Consider the following 18,737-nt stretch of genomic DNA (forward strand, 5'->3'; position numbering starts at 1 on the left):
TGACATTTGAGATTCTAATCATGTCTCAGCTTTTTCCTGGCATATCTGCTTGAGCTAATGTCAACCCCAACGTAATTTCCTCCCCTGCGCTTTCTTTATTACAGCTACTTTCTTCCTGGTATCTCTTTATACCTGTTAAATTCTGAAATCTCAAGATTAATTAAAGAGTATGACTTAGAGGTAAACACCAAACTCTTACTACTCTTATGAAGCAGGGGGATTTTCTGGGCAAACACATGCACATGAAATTTTATCTGAGAACCAGATGTTCAAAGATTCAAACTGAGTACCGATCCAGGAATATGGGGCTCGAAAGCAAACCCGTTTTGGTAAAAAATAATCTCAAAATTGTGCAATAACTACAAAGCTATGGGCCACTAAATGCACATGCACACTCTGCGTATTGTTAGATACTACAATACACAAACACGCACTGACTTCAATAAGAGCGGAGCTAGTAGATTCAAAAAGGAATGACACAGAGGAAGGTAAGATGACAAAGAGAAAGATAGGAAAAAAAGAAAAACATGCTGTCAGAAGTGAGTCCAATGAGGGAGGCACTATTTCTGGTTCTTGGTATCAGAAAACATTTCAGAAAGTGTCAGTACCTGAGCCAGACCCGAAAGGAAGCACAAACACTTAATAGAAAGAAATGAGGAAGAAAGCATTCCAGACAGAATCACCTGATTCAATAGTTAGAGGTGGAAAAGCGAGGGACACCTTTGGGGCCTGATGAGTAACACAGTCTGGCCTGAGCACAGGAAAGACGAATCTGCGCAGGGGAGTGTCCCAGGACTCAGCACTGGAATTTTTATGTATTAGAAAATGCAGAATACAGAAATATGTATTAGATATGTTAGAAAACACAGAATGTATTAGATGTATTAAATGTATTAGAAAATACAGAATACAGAAATGTGATTCAAGGTTCACTAGAAAAATAAATCTACAGTGGCAAGTGAATTAGGATGACAGAGACGGAAAGCAACTACAAAAATCTAGAAAAGGGGTAATTTATTCACGTGAGAACAACTCTTACCTGGATCCCTACAAAGCACCAACTGGCCTTAGTGACCACTTTCTGGCTCCCCACAAAGCAGCAAGATTCATCCTTTGCAAATGTTTATCTGAGGTCCTTATCCTCATCCTAAAAGACTTTGCCCTTCCATGAAAATTCACGATGTGACCCTGCCGTGCCTGGCCTTGGAATCCCATCATAATTCATGACACAAGGCGTCAGGCACACTGGTCTTGTTCTGGTTCTCCAAATAGACCAAAGGTCCCACCTCAGGACCTTTGCACATACTGTTTCCTTTGTCTGCCATTCTCTTTGCGCTTTCATTATGTGGCTTGCTACTTTTCTTCCATCAGGCTCCTGTGAACCCTACCTAAAGTAGAAACCCCTTTATTATTCTCTATTCATTCCCTTGGTTTTTTAAGCTCATTTAATACAACTTAATTTTTATTTGTTTCCTACTTATTCTTTGTCTGTCTCTCCTCACTAGATCTTAGGTGGCACAAGGGCAGAGCCATGTCTGTCTTTTTCACTCCCGCAGCTGCTGTGCTTAGAGCAGAGTAGGTGTTCAATAAACATTTGTTGAATAAATGCTGACTTACAGCTGTGTGGCAGGTATTGTAACAGGCACTAAAGAGATAGCATCAATAAGATAGTATCATTGTCAAGCAGCTAATGGTGTAGAAAAGGGAGACAAATATGGAAAGGCATCACTTCAATAGAGGCAAGAGTAAAGTGAAGCAGACAAACTGGGAGGCTTTTTTTTTTTTTTTTTTGAGATTTTTCTAATTGCTTAGGCAAGAAATAATGAGGTCAGAGAGATGTTTAAGTAGAAAAAAACAACAGCCAAAGCTATAGGTCTTAAGGACAAGAAAGAAATCAGACGATGACTGAACTTTTAAGCCTGGGTGACTGTAAGGATGGTATTGGCATTACCCAAAGTAAAGCTTTCAGGAGAAGGAAAGAGGAAAACTGAAAATGTGTTTTTCATGAAGTACGCAAGAAGTCCACTTTTAAGTCTTGTTCAAAACAGAAAATTTTGAAGTTTCCACTTGAGAACAGCAATTTTCCAAATCAGCAGTGTCATCAGTAGTGTCATAAGGATAGACACGACTACAAATAACAAGCACTGAACTCAAGGCAGCTGCCTGAGCCCAGGGACTCTCACTATGGTCTCCTCAACCATCACTTCTAGGCCCACCATAGCCAGAGATGGGGAAATATTATTAAAGGGGAAAGATTTAACTTAGGGAGAAACATACAAAAGAAAAGCAAAATTAAAGTACACAATTGTATCCCAAAAAGAAATGTAGGTAATTTTTGTGAGCTTTGGACATCAGGAACACTCACTGCTGTTCTGAAAAATGAATTCATGAGCTAGATATGATTGTAAGTGGAAAAAAGTCAAAGATTATTTTAAAAGAATTAGAAACCAATATGCAAATCTGGTGGTTAAGTTGCCTTGAAGTTTCTGCAAACGTCACTCAGAGCCAACTTCCTACCCTTTGAACCTTCCTGCTGGCTATGATTTATATCCATGAATGGTGTTCATGTACACATGCCCAATTTTCTATGGCTACTTGGAGAAAATGGCCTCAGAATACGGTATACTTACTAGCTGCTGAGAACTTAATTAAAATTCTCCACAGACTAAGCTGACTTCCAATGCTGCCATAACTAAACTTACTAAAGCCCTTCCGCAGAAAAATATGACATTAATCCTGAGTCCAGCCGCTATCAATCTTACTTGAACACTCCAAGCACCATAATTCATATTGAAGCTGTCTCTACACTTGCAAGTGTTTTCCAAACAAAATTTATGTTTAGGCAAATGAGCAATTCCTTTGGAATGGTCTTAACTGATTAAATACATTTGTACTGGTAGAAAATGATTTTCCGAAGCGTCACTGAGGCAAAACAAGGACCTTCTTCGAGTAAACCTGAAATGTTTCAAACACATATCCAAAGGTTTCAAAAAGTGATTTTCACCATGTGACTAATGATATCACTGGGGTGGGGGGAGACTACAGTACAAACTGTTTAACAGCCTAATAGGGAAGTAGTATATCTTAGTAGGAAAAAATGCATTTTGGAAGCAGATGAACCTAGACCCAAATGCCACTTATTTGCCCTATAATGTTTAGCATGTAATGTAACCTCTCTGTGCCTCAGTTTCTCATGTTTCCCAAAGGGATTATACCACCAATGCCCTATGCATGGTGTAGGAATCAAATGAGATAAAGTACATAAACTAACTAGGAGAATGACTGATATAAGGCACACAGTAGACAGATTGTAAGTAATTTTTCTAGTATTTTTCTGGAAAGAAAGTGCCATGCAGATGTTTAAAAATGCCTCAGTCAAGGAGATTTGCAACCCTTACATCCGCCTGTACAATACATCTCTAGGCCACAGCCCTAGGGAACACCATAAAGACTTCATTCAACATCTTTTATTTTTGTTCATATCTGAGTTCATTTATTCTTCTCTTCTCAAATTACTGTGTTGTAACCCCTTTTATTTTCCAAGACAGAGCTCAGTTATTTCCTCTGAAAAGTCTTCCTCTCATCATGAGAAAGCACTTACCGACCCAGTTCATCCCATTGCTATGTTCACCTGATCTATCACTCCCCAACAAATGCTCAACTTTTTGAGGGTGGAGCCAGCATCTAACTGAATTATTCCCCCAATGTGCTAAGTCAGTATCAGTTGAAGGTGCCAGTTGTTGTGAAACTGTTGTATTAGAGCTGTAGTAAAGGGAACAGTAGAAGTATTAGGAGAGGCGGTCAGCGAGACTGGCATGAGCTAGGCCATGTAAGTGTAGATGTTACTCTAATTGCAACGGGAAGACAGTAGAGGGGTGGCAAATCTGACTTCCATGTTATAAGGGCAACTCTTGCTGGGTGGAGAAATCAATACCAAGAGAGTGAAAGAAAGGAGGTCAGTTACAAGGCTATCCCAATAGCCTAAGAGACAGAGAACGATGGTCCAGATGAGGGTGGTACAGGTGGTTGTATAAGAAATGGACGTATCTGAGGTAGAGTCGACACCATTTGTTGATGGACTGTATATAAGAATGAAAGAGAGGAGTCAGAACTTGATTCCTGGGGCACCTCGCTGTCTGTCGGTGTAGCATGCGGCTCTTGATCTAGGGATCATGAGCTCAAGCCTCACACTGGGCATAGATCCTATTTTAAAAAGAAAAAAAAAAGGAATGATTTCCAGATTTGTGGCCTGTGCAACTAGATAAATGATGACACCATCTGCTGAAATGGGGAACACCCTGAACACCTCTTCTTCCTGTAAAGAAATTGTTTCATTCGTCTTCTTATCCTCAGTGCTTAGTATGGTGCCTGACACACGAGTAGTACTCAATAAATCTAAGTTCAAGAAGTTGGTCTGCTAGATTTCCTATAACAAAAATCATCGATGACAGTTGAAATGTTTTCTAGGATTCCTGTGCTTTAACTGAACTGAAGCACAGATCCATTGTTTACTCTAACATGAAAAGAATGTGGCTTTCCTTTTCTATGGAAATAAAAACTATAGATGTCTGAAGTTTTGGGCATGTTCCAGACAGGATTCTCTCTTAATTCACACCTATCAATGTCGCATATCACACTACTACAGTGACATGCCCACCTAGGACCGAGAAAATCCTGAATAATGATAAATTACTCCAAGTAATGGTCTGAGACTACCAGAAGGATATGTTGATCACATGGGATCTGTCAAGGAGTCAAGTTTATTGAGGACAAAGCCCATGAGTGACTTCTGCATCTCCATACGTAGCAGAGCACCATGCACATATTAGGCACTAGCTGAATGTTTGTGGAACTGAATGGCAGAAATATTGCGATATGATCTTAATACATCTAGTTTAGTGCCAAAACAAATATATGTAGAAAAGGGGTGAAATTAACTATGATAAATTGTAAATCATAAAGACAACTCACCTAACAAAGAAATTTAAGAGTAAATTACAGTGTCTTCTAGTGCCATCTACTGCTTAATTCTTGAGATAGGAATTTAATTGATTTCTTTCACCATTTTCATGGTATGCATCTTTAAGTTTAAAATGCAAATAACTTGGCCAGTAGAGCCATTATTTTGGCACCCACTCACGGTAATAAAAACCCTTACGTCACGAGGTACAGGGTACAATCACATCACTACTGACACTATTGGCTGGGTAATTCTTTGTCGTGGGAAGCTATCCTGTGCACTGTGTAGGACTTTCAGCAGCACACTGGCCTCTACCCAGTAGATGCCAGGAGCAACCTGGCCTCAGCCATGACATCCCAAAATGTTCCTTGGGAGGCAAAAGCATCCTTATTGAGAACCACCAGTATAGAGAAAAGGAATGGATAATCATGCACTCACTTATCCATTTTATAAAGTGTTTGAATGCCTACCAAGCATTAAACTAGCCTCTGAGAATACACTGGTGAATGTAAAAGATATGGTCTCTGCCCTGATGGAGCTTCCAACAGATAAAGGAAAAGAGGCAATCGACAAGCACATACATACATGCAAAGGTTCAAATTGCAGTAAGTTCTATGAAAGAAAAGAATGATCTAGATTGGGTGGTCAGGGCAGCTTTGCTGAAGAAGTGGCATTTAAACTGTGACCTAAAGAATAAAGAGGAGTCAGCCAGCAAAGAGCAGGGGGGAAGAGTGTCTGAGTCAGAGAGAACAGCACGAGACAGCCTTGCTATGAGCCAGACAGGATGCTAGTCCCATTCCATGCAGTGTTTCATCTACACAGGCTGCCATATGTCCTGGCTGCCCACAGCACTCCCACTTGTATCTGTGGCCCTCTGTGGTTATCTGGGTGATGAACTGGATCACCACCCTACATTTAAATACTACAACATTTGAAGGGGACTTGGTTCCTATCTCTGTATTACATATAAGAAAACCGAGCCCCAACTATGTCAAGTCATTTGTTCAAGTTCACAAAGTTAGTAAGTGACAAAACCACGTTATAAAATTTGTGTCCTGACTTCAAAGTCAATGTTTTTGACTACTCTGCTTTGATGTTTCCCATTGGGAGAAGAAGGCTGAAGACAGAATACTAAGTAGATATGAGATCATAATAGTAGGAGTGATAATGGAAAACACAATAAATATTTGAAGAAATTATATACTATGCAAAGAGATCTTGGTTAGAATTGGGATTATCTAAGCCTGATGGCATGAGTCCTCTTTCATGACCTGTGATGATGGAAGATCAGAAGAAACTTCTTCACCGACGTGGTTCTGGAGGGCTTATTCATGAGGCCCTGGTTGATGGGGGCAGCGTTGTATGATGAAAGGAACCTTGACCAGAAGTCAGTAACAAAGGTCCAATTTTGGGCTAAAAGACACCTATTAGACAATGTGACCCTGAGTGAGTTCCAACCACTAAGATTATTTCCTCATCACACAATAGAGAAAAGGGAACAAATTCTATCAATACCAAGGTTTGTCAAAAGGGTCCTGTAATGGTAATACCTGTGAGTGTGTTGTGTAAACTAGAAAGTACAATTAAGCATCCAGGCAAAAGCAGGTTTTTGGGGGATGTACTCAGTCACCTTCTTTTATATTCGCAATACCTTGAATTCTTCAGATGAAGGTACATGAGTTCTTCTGGGGAGAAAGAGACATGATATTTTTGAATATCTTGGTTGAATTGTCTGGTCAGACACTAGTCTGGATCACCAGCAGCTCGGTGGACCTGAGTGTCATTACACCAGTGTTTCCCATTCCACTGTGGCCCTCACAGGCACACCCACAACGGAACTTACTGCATGGCTCTCATAGTTGTTTCTAGCTGAGGAAAAGACTAAACCCAAGAGAAAGAAATCACTCTATTCTACAGAGAAATTTCCAAATATTGAGTTGGCATCACAATGGCACTTTTTCATATCCAGCTGTCCTGGTCTGCTTGTACAATCAACACTTATTGTTTGGGACTTCAAGCAGCTTAAAAATATATTTCTAGAAATATAATGCCCCTGTGACTTTAATCAACCTTTCAATAGTCACTTGCTGTAACAGAAGAGCAATGGAAAATGCCTATTCTTTTACGTCATTATTTTTTTTTTCACACCGAGTCATACACTGGCTGCACTTTTTTTTTTAATTTATTAATTTGACAGACAGAGATCACAAGTAGGCAGAGAGACAGACAGAGAGAGAGAGGAGGAAGCAGGCTCCCTGCTGAGCAGAGAGCCCGATGCGGGGCTTGATCCCAGGACCCCGGGATCATGACCTGAGCCGAAGGCAGAGGCTTAACCCACTGAGCCACCCAGGTGCCCCTGCACTTTTTTTTTTTTTAAAGAGTGGAATGGAAAGAAAACTTCTGAATTTATTTGAAAGGTGGTTTTAAGTGACTATCTAAAGTAAATTCTGGAGCGCCTGGGTGGCTTAGTCAGTTGAGCATCCGACTCTTGATTTCAGCTCTTGTCATGATCTCAGGGTCATGAGATCGAGCCCTGCATCGCATGGAGATTCTCTCTCTCCCTCTCCCTCTGCCCCTCTACCCACTCTTACTTTTTCTGTCTCTCTCTTATATATATGTATATACATATATATACTTGTATGTATGTGTGTGTATATATACACACACACACACACACAAACTCTTAAAAAAGTAACTTCCATGCTGTCTTTGTTAAACTAGTATTTTTTTAAGTAACCTCTACGCCCAACATGGGTTCCAACTCACAACCCCAAGATCAAGAGTCATATGCTCCACCAACTGAACCAGCCAGGCACCCCTTAAGCTAATATTTTTTAAAACTTTATTAAGATATAATTTGTATGCCATAAAATTCACTGCTTTCAAGTATACAACTTAGTGGTTTTTAATATATATACAGAGTTGTGCAAGTATCACCAGTATCTCAAGTTAAAAAATTTAATCACTCCCCAAAAAACCTTCATACCCAATAGTAGTCACTGCCCACTTCCAGTCCCTCTCCTCCCTCCACCACAGACAACCATAGTACAATCTATTTCCCACCTATCCAGATTGTCTATTTTGGACATTTCATATAAATAAAATCATATAATATATGGTCTTTGGGTCTGGCTTCTTTCACTTAGCATAACATTTGCAAGGTTCATCCACATTGTACTATGGATCAGTATTTCATTCCTTTTTATTGTCATAATATTTCACTGTGGATAGAACATCTTTGCTTATCCATTCATCAGTCAATAGAAATTTGGGTTGTTTCTCCTTTTTTGGCAACTATGAATAATATATCTATGAATATTCATATATGAGTTTCTGTGTAGACATCTGATTCCATTTCTCTTAGCTATGGACCTAGGAGTAGAATTGCTAATTTTCCCTGAAAACTTTTAACAATGTTCATTTGAAACAATTATTGTAGAGATGGACTATTACGATAAAATAATTGGAAATCTTCTTATTAAACTATTGTAGGCAGGCAATAATTGGTATTAGAAATATTTAAAGGTTAAGAAGATTGAAAGATTATTTCTCAGATTTAATAGCCTGCAATTAAGCTATTATCAACTTTTAACAATTGAAAAAACTATTTTCTTATTATAACTGCTCATTATAAGTTAGACTCTTTTCCTGCCTATTTTATCAATGCAATTTCTATTTATGAATTTCATTACTGTCAAATTATAAATCATACTAAGAAATATTGCTATGTCAGATCATAACACTTAGGCCATTTATATGTTTGATTTATAAGGTCTAAAATAGTTTTTTGTCATATTTGTGAATAATTAAATGAACTAATACTGTGCCAGAAAATATAAAAACAGATGAACATAAAATGTGCCTGCAATTTCATTCATTCCCTAGGAATAAGGAATATAGTTTTGCTATAAAAATCACAAAATACTTCACTCGTTTCAATTTGAAAATGCAAGCATTAGGTTTAAAAGGATTTTCTTAAATATAACATTAAATACATTTAACGGAAGTGATTCATGCTCTAAAATAACTGCACTGCTGGTCCTGCCTAGGGTAGAAGGAAGAATCCGGAGAAGCTGAAATGCAGAGAGTGAAAGCAGGGTGGAGTGGGGGGCACTCCGGCACTCCAGCCTCACAAGGTATCCAGAATGTTCTTAGGAGCTAATTAAGTCTCCAGCTAGAATTCTCTAAAACCGAGACTCTCCTTAGTCAACCGTAGGTACAGAAAATTTCGGAGTAGATCATGTGACGGAACATTTGAGAACTTTTTTGTGTTATATTTCACTTACGGATTTAGTCCCATCTCCATAGCCTGTCTATGGGCCCCTGCTGCTATGGATGAAATCCCCTTGCCCCTGTATAAGGCCAATACCTCCACCTACGCCCCAGATCGCATCCCTTCGTCCCCTCTTGCTCTTGCCTCTTCCCCTTTCTATTAGACTAATCCCATCAGCACATAATCAAACATACTGCCATTTCTCTGATTTTACATAATAAACAATACAAACTTCTTTTGACCTCGATTCCCTTGCCAGTTACCTCATTCCTGTGTTTCCATTTGTGGCAAAACCCTTAGAATCAGTTCTCTACACATCCTGCCTCTAATTCATCTCCTGACTTCCCCTCTTAAACCACCTACAATCAGATTTTCACCCATTCTAATTGTCCTGCTCAAAAATGACCTTCATGTTATAAATCCAGAATCAATTTTCAATCATCTTCTTCGCTGACCTATAGGCAGATTTGATTATAACAGACACCCCCTCCCTTTTCTTATTATGCTCCTTCACTTCACCTCCAGGAAGCAGACACTCTGGGCTTTTTCTGCGAGTTGACTTCAAAGATTCCTCTGCCAGTTGCTTTCTTCTCCTTGTACTTGACTGTTACGCTCCAGGGCTCAATCAGCGGCTCTCTTTTCTATCTCACTCTTCCCTTGGCTTTAAATACCAACTATATGTTGGTACTCCCAAACGTATATCCCCGATCCTCACTTCTGTCCTTAATTCCATGCGAGGATATTTTACTTCCTACCCAGCATCTCCACTGGCTGTCTCACTGACATCCCCAAATGAGCATATTTGTAACTTAATTTCTGATGTTTTACCAAAACTTATTTTCTCCCGTCTTTTGCATACAGCAGGCAGAAATTTCATCCTTTTCAGGCCCAAAACTGGAATCATCCTAGATTCTCTTTCTTTCCTTCTCTCTCTCTCTCTCATAGTTTGCATATAATTCTTCACACCTCATGCTGCTTGTCTCAGCCACCATAATCTCTTGTCTGGTTCACTGCCAAAGACTCTTAACTGTTCTCCCTCTTTCCACTCCTTCCCCTATACCTCAATCGCAAAACAGTGGCCAAAATGACCCTGTTCCTACATAAATCAGATGTTATCCCTCTGTTAAAAACAATCTTCAGCTGCTTTCCAGCTCAGAGCTCAGAGTAAAAGCCAAATTCCTATGCAGCCATCCATGATACAGTCCAGTTAACTCCATGACTTCATTTGCTAACACTTCTGCTCTTGATCACTGCACTTGAAGCAACAATAACATTTTTTTGGCCTCTAAATTGCTATTCACATTCCTGCCTTAGGGCCTTTGCACTTACTTTTCCTTCCCCATGGAAACTCTTCTTCCAGGTAAGACATGGCTAATTCTGCCATCTCCATCAAGTCTTTTCTCAAAGTCACCTTTTCAGTGGGGCCTACCATGCACCTATGTTCCTCCACCACCAAGAACCCCTCACGGGCACTCCACCCCCTACACACACACTCCTGAGTTTTTTTCTAGTGCACTTACTATGTTTACTGCTTGCTATTTGTATCCTAAAATTATCACGAGATATCTCTTACAGGAAGGATATTTTGGGGGAGTCGGTTTTATCCGTGCTGTTCGCCATACACTTAAAATAGTACTTGACACAGAGCAGCTACTAAATAAATATTTGTTGACTAAATGTATCAATCAATCAAACTTAGCATATTAGAAACAAAACTCACAAGGTCCCTCTCCCAGACCCATATCTCAGTATATGGTACTGCTGTAACTCCAACTGCTCAACCTTGAAACCTAGGAACCTGCCTTGATTTATCTCTTTTCTTCCATCAGCAAATACATGGGGTTTATATAGCCAGAATTGGACCATCTCTCCCCATCTCCACCATCATCCCCCAAGCCAAATCCACCATCATCTTGTACGGGGGTGACTGGTTTCCTTACTTTTCATTTAGCTCCTTGGTCTACTGACACTTCAGCCAGATTAATCCTTTCATCTCTCAAACCAGAACATGTCATCTCCATATTCTCAACTAGTCTGATGGGATGCCCACTACACTTAGAATAAAATCCAGACTCACCATGAACCATTTGATCCCACATATCAAAGCAAAACAGGGATTTAGGATGAAATTTCTACAGGTCCTTCTTTTTATGTCAATGCTAAATAAAGACAGCTCTTTCTGAAGGCCAATTACAGTCTCTCATGTGCATGGGAAGGTCAGCACTAAGTACCCTCTCAGACACAAAAATGCAAAGCATCTGATCATTGCATCTGACCAAGTAAGGTTTGTGGTAAGAAAAACAAAACATGAAAATAATAGCAGTCACAACAAATGTAATTGGATTGGATTTACACACTGAAAGATAAACTATCAAAACATTAAAATAATTTAAAAAGACAGACATGTTGTAAGTGAAACAATACAAAGTTTGAAAATACAGCAAAAATATGAAAGGGAAATACTAACCAAAAAAGCTATAAAAAATACAAATACTAAATGCAAATAATTTACATAAAGAGCATTCATAGAAAGAGACATGACATAATGATAAAAGAAAGAGCTCATCAAGAATTATTAAAATTTAAAAAAAAGAATTATTAAAATCATGAATTTTATGTCCCTGACAGAACAGCCTAGGTTCCTAAAGATGGTCTGGTTTCTGGTTTCTGGTTTCTGATAATATCACCTACTCCCTGACTATCCACACCTTGATGCGACACAGCTCCTGCTCTGGTTAATTTCTCAACTGCTTCCCCTTTCCATTTGGTTTCCCTGCACTGATATCACCTGCTAACCAATTGTCTGTATTAAATTTGCTCTCTGTGAAACACTTCGAGTGATTTCTGTTTTCCTAGAGGGGCCATTACTGATAGTATACATACCATTTTCTGATCAAAAGGTGAATATACACAAAATATGTCATGTCACGTCTCACAGAATTTGCTGGTTTTCCATTTGCTCCTCTCTGCCATTTATTCTCTGCTTTTGTCGCCTTTCCTCTATGTGGTAATCCCTGTAAACTGCTTTACCTGGACTCTTTGGCTCCCAGTTAGGGATGGCTACTGGGAGGTACTGGCAGGAGACTAGAGGACATGGAGACCAGGGTAATTTTCCTCTGCCCCCCTCTGCCTGGGTGAGGGCCAGAGTTCTGGCAGCGGCGGTGTCCTTCTATAACTCTAGCTGGATACAGAGCATCCGCATCACTGGGCTGCAGCAATATTTGTTTCCTCCCTGTGTCCCATAAGGCTTGGAGACAGTAACGGTCCCTACTCACTCTTGATTATCGCCAGGTGCCCCGATCTCCCTAAACTTATTTAACAAAATTTTCAGATGGGTGAGCCCGATGATGGGAATTAAGGAGGGCACGGATTGCATGGAACACTGGGTATTATACACAAACAATGAATAAAGGAACACTACATCAAAAACAAATGATGTGGAGGAGTTAAGATGGCGGAGAAGTAGCAGGCTGAGACGACATCAGGTAGCAGGAGATCAGCTAGCTAGCTTATCTAACCATTGCGAACACCTACAATTCCAACGGGAAATCGAAGAGAAGAAGAACAACAATTCTAGAAACAGAAAATCGATCACTTTCTGAAAGGTAGGACCTATGGAGAAATGAATCCAAAGCGACGGGAAGACAGACCGCAGGGGGAGGGGCCGGCTCCCGGCAAGCGGCGGAGCAACGGAGCACAAAATCGGGACTTTTAAAAGTCTGCTCCACGGAGGGACATCGCTCCAGAAGCTAAACCAGGGGGAAGCCCCACGGGGTCAGCGTAACCCCAGGTGCCGCGGGCTCACAGAAGGACCAGGGGCGTCTGAGTCCCACAGAGCTTGCAGGTATTAGAGCGGGGAAGCCGGCTACAGCGACAAAGCCGGGGAGTGAGCTCTCAGCCCGGGGTTAGCTTGTGCCGGTCGCAGGCTGAGTGGGCTCGGAGCACGGCTGGAGGCCACAAAGACGGAAGCGAATGGGCGCTTTTCTCCAAGTGCCAGCAATTGACTGCTTTCATCCAGGGGTGACCAGAGGCTAGGGAGGCAGGGGCGGTTGGGCGCTTTTCTCTGAGGGCGCACTGAGGAGTGGGACCCCAAGCTCTCGGCACCTCCAGGCCGGAGACTGGGAGGCCGCCATCTTCATTCCCATCCTCTGGAACTCTACGGAAAGCGCTCAGGGAACAAAAGCTCCCAAAAGCAAACCCGAGCGGGTTACTTAGCCCGGCCCCTGGCAAGGGGCGTGCAATTCTGCCTGCGGCAAAGACACTGGAGAATCACTACAACAGGCCCCTCCCCCAGAAGACAAACAAGAAACCCAGCCAAGACCAACTTCACTCACCAAGAACAGTGGAATTCCACAGCAGGAGAAAGCAAATCTTATCTGGACAAAATGACAAGGTGGAAAAACTCACCACAAAAAAAAGAACAAGAGGCAGTACCGAAGGCTGGGGACCTAATCAATACGGACATTGGTAATATGACAGATCCAGAATTCAGAATGACAATTCTCAAGGTTCTAGCCAGGCTCGAAAAAGGCATAGATGATATTAGAGAAACCCTCTCTGGAGAGATAAAAGCCCTTTCTGGAGAAATAAAAGAACTAAAATCTAACCAAGTTGAAATCAAAAAAGCTATTAATGAGGTGCAATAAAAAATGGAAGCTCTTACTGCTAGGATAAATGAGGCAGAAGAAAAAAATAGTGACATAGAAGACCAAATGACAGAGAATAAAGAAGCTGAGCAAAAGAGAGAAAAACAAAGACTGGACCACGAGGAGAGAATTCGAGAGATAAGCGACACGATAAGACGACACAACATTAGAATGATTGGGATTCCAGAAGAAGAAGAAAGAGAGAGGGGAGCAGAAGGTATATTGGAGACAATTATTGGAGAGAATTTCCCTAATATGGCACAGGGAACAAGCATCAAAATCCAAGAGATGCTAAGAATGCCCCTCAAAATCAATAAAAATAGGGCCACAACTCGTCACCTGATAGTGAAATTTACAAGTCTTAACGACAAAGAGAAAATCCTGAAAGCAGCCCGGGAAAAGAAGTCTGTAACATACAAGGGTAAAAACATTAGATTGGCAGCAGACCTATCCACAGAGACCTGGCAGGCCAGAAAGAACCGGTATGATATATTCAGAGCACTAAACGAGAAAAACATGCAGCCAAGAATACTATATCTGGCTAGGCTATCATTGAAAATAGAAGGAGAGAGAAAGAGCTTCCAGGACAAACAAAAGCTGAAAGAATTTGCAAACACCAAACCAGTTCTACAGGAAATATTGAAAGGGGTCCTCTAAGCAAAGAGAGACCCTAAAAGTAGTAGATCAGAAAGAAACAGAGACAATATACAGTAACAGTCACCTTACAGGCAATTCAATGGCACTAAATTCATATCTCTCAATAGTTACCCTGAATGTTAATGGGCTAAATGCCCCAATCAAAAGACACAGGGTATCAGAATGGATAAAAAAACAAAACCCATCAATATGCTGCCTACAAGAAACTCATTTTAGACCCGAAGACACCTCCAGATGTAAAGTGAGGGGGTGGAAAATAATGTACCAGGCTAATGGACATCAGAAGAAAGCTGGGGTGGCAATCCTTATATCAGATCAATTAGATTTTAAGCCAAAGACTATAATAAGAGATGAGGAAGGATACTATATTATACTCAAAGGGTCTGTCCAACAAGAAGACCTAACAATCTTAAATATCTGTGCCCCTAACATGGGAGCAGCCAACTATATAAACCAATTAATGACAAAATCAAAGAAATACATCGACAGTAATATAATAATAGCAGGGGACATTAACACTCCCCGCACTGAAATGGACAGATCATCTAAGCAAAAGATCAACAAGGAAATAAAGGCCTTAAATGACACACTGGACCAGATGGACATCACAGATAGATTCAGAACATTCCATCCCAAAGCAACAGAATATACATTCTTCTCTAGTGCACATGGAACATTCTCCAGAATAGACCACATCCTGGGTCATAAATCAGGTCTCAACCGGTATCAAAAGATTGGCATCATTCCCTGCATATTTACAGAACACAATGTTCTGAAGCTAGAACTCAATCACAAGAGGAAATTTGGAAAGAACGCAAATACATGGAGACTAAACAGCATCCTTCTAAAAAATGAATGGGTCAACCAGGAAATTAAAGAAGAATTGAAAAAATTCATGGAAACAAATGATAATGAAAACACAACGGTTCAAAATCTGTGGGACACAACAAAGGCAGTACTGAAAGAAAAATATAAAGCGGTACAAGCCTTTCTCAAGAAACAAGAAAGGTCTCAAATACACAACCTAACCCTACACCTAAAGAGCTGGAGAAAGAACAACAAAGAAAGCCTAAACCCAGCAGGAGAAGAGAAATCATAAAGATCAGAGCAGAAATCAATGAAATAGAAACTAAAAAAACAATAGAACAAATCAACAAAACTAGGAGCTGGTTCTTTGAAAGAATTAATAAGATTGACAAACCCCTGGCCAGACTTATCAAAAAGAAAAGAGAAAGGATGCAAATAAATAAAATCATGAATGAAAGAGGAGAGATCACAACCAACACCAAAGAAATACAAACAATTATAAGAACATACTACGAGCAACTCTACGCCAACAAATTCGACAATCTGGAGGAAATGGATACATTTCTAGAGACATATAAACTACCACAACTGAACCAGGAAGAAATAGAAAACCTGAACAGACCCATAACCACTAAAGAGATCGAAACGGTCATCAAAAATCTCCAAACAAACAAAAGTCCAGGACCAGACGGCTTCCCAGGGGAATTCTACCAAACATTTAAAGAAGAATTAATTCCTATTCTCCTGAAACTGTTCCAAAAAATAGAAATGGAAGGAAAACTTCCAAACTCATTTTATGAGGCCAGCATCACCTTGATCCCAAAACCAGACAAGGATCCCATCAAAAAAGAGAATTACAGACCAATATCCTTGATGAACACAGATGCGAAAATTCTCACCAAAATACTGGCCAATAGGATCCAACAGTACATTAAAAGGATTATTCACCATGACCAAGTGGGATTTATTCCAGGGCTGCAAGGTTGGTTCAACAACCGCAAATCCATCAATGTGATAAAATACATTAATAAAAGAAAGAGTAAGAACCATATGATACTCTCAATAGATGCTGAAAAAGCATTTAACAAAGTGCAGCATCCCTTCCTGATTAAAACTCTTCAAAGTGTAGGGATAGAGGGCACATACCTCAATATTATCAAAGCCATCTATGAAAAACCCACCGCAAATATCATTCTCAATGGAGAAAAACTGAAAGCTTTTCCGCTAAGGTCAGGAACACGGCACGGATGTCCGTTATCACCACTGCTGTTCAACATAGTACTAGAAGTCCTAGCCTCAGCAATCAGACAACAAAAAGAAATTAAAGGCATCCAAATCGGCAAAGAAGAAGTCAAACTATCACTCTTTGTAGATGATATGATACTATATGTGGAAAACCCAAAAGGCTTCACTCCAAAACTGCTAGAACTTGTACAGAAATTCAGTCAAGTGTCAGGTTATAAAGTCAATGCACAGAAATCAGTCGCATTTCTTTACACTAACAACAAGACAGAAGAAAGAGAAATTGAGGAGTCAGTCCCATTTACAATCGTACCCAAAACCATAAGATACCTAGGAATAAATCTAACCAAAGAGGCAAAGAATCTATACTCAGAAAACTATAAAGTACTCATGAAAGAAATTGAGGAAGACACAAAGAAATGGAAAAATATTCCATGCTCATGGATTGGAAGAACAAATATTGTGAAAATGTCTATTCTACCTAAAGCAATCTACGCATTTAATGCAATCCCTATCAAAATCCCATCCATTTTTTCAAAGAAATAGAGCAAATAATCCTAAAATTTATATGGAACCAGAAAAGACCTCGAATAGTGAAAGGAATATTGAAAAAGAAAGCCAAAGTTGGTTGCATCACAATTCCAGACTTCAAGCTCTATTACAAAGCTGTCATCATCAAGACAGTACGGTACTGGCACAAAAACAGACATATAGATCAATGGAACAGAATAGAGAGCCCAGAAATAGACCCTCAAGTCTATGGTCAACTAATCTTCGACAAAGCAGGAAGGAATGTCCAATGGAAAAAAGAGAGCCTCTTCAACAAATGGTGCTGGGAAAATTGGACAGCCACATGCAGAAAAATGAAACTGGACTATTTCCTTACACCACACACGAAAATAGACTCAAAATGGATGAAGGACCTCAATGTGAGAAAGGAATCCATCAAAATCCTTGAGGAGAATGCAGGCAACAACCTCTTTGAACTCAACCACAGCAACTTCTTCCTAGGAACATTGCCAAAGGCAACAGAAGCAAGGGCAAAAATGAACTATTGGGATTTCATCAAGATCAAAAGCTTTTGCACAGCAAAGGAAACAGTCAACAAAACCAAAAGACAACTGACAGAATGGGAGAAGATATTTGCAAATGACATATCAGATAAAGGGCTAGTATCCAAAATCTATAAAGAGCTTAGCAAACTCAACACCCAAAGAACAAATAATCCAATCAAGAAATGGGCAGAGGACATGAACAGACATTTCTGCAAAGAAGACATCCAGATGGCCAACAGACACATGAAAAAGTGCTCCACATCACTCGGCATCAGGGAAATACAAATCAAAACCACAATGAGATACCACCTCACACCAGTCAGAATGGCTAAAATTAACAAGTCAAGAAATGACAGATGCTGGCGAGGATGCGGAGAGAGGGGAACCCTCCTACACTACTGGTGGGAATGCAAGCTGGTGCAACCACTCTGGAAAACAGTGTGGAGGTTCCTCAAAAAACTGAAAATAGAGCTACCCTATGACCCAGCAATTGTACTACTGGGTATATATCCTAAAGATACAAACGTGGTACTCCAAAGGGTCACGTGCACCCGAATGTTTATAGCAGGAATGTCCACAATAGCCAAACTGTGGAAAGAGCCTAGATGTCCATCAACAGATGAATGGATAAAGAAGAGGTGGTATATATATGAAATGGAATACTATGCAGCCTTCAAAAGACATGAAATCTTGCCATTTGCGACGACATGGATGGAACTAGAGGGTATCATGCTTAGCGAAATAAGTCAATCAGAGAAAGACAACTATCATATGATCTCTTTGATATGAGGAAGTGGAGATGCAAGGCGGGGGGGGTTGGGGGGAGGTAGGAAAAGAAAAATGAAAAGATGGGATTGGGAGGGAGACAAACCATAAAAGACTCAATCTCCAAAAACAGACTGAGGGTTGCTGGGGGGAGGGGGTACGGGAGAGGGTGGTGGGGATATGGACATTGGGGAGGGTGGGGAGGGTATGGGCTATGATGAGTGCTGTGAAATGTGTAAACCTGGTGATTCACAGACCTGTACCCCTGGGGATAAAAATACATTATATGTTTATTAAAATAAAAAAATTAAAAAAAAAAAAAGAAATGGGCA

This window comes from Martes martes (genome assembly GCF_963455335.1).
Source record: "Martes martes genome assembly, chromosome: X".
Taxonomy (NCBI): Eukaryota; Metazoa; Chordata; class Mammalia; order Carnivora; family Mustelidae; genus Martes; species Martes martes.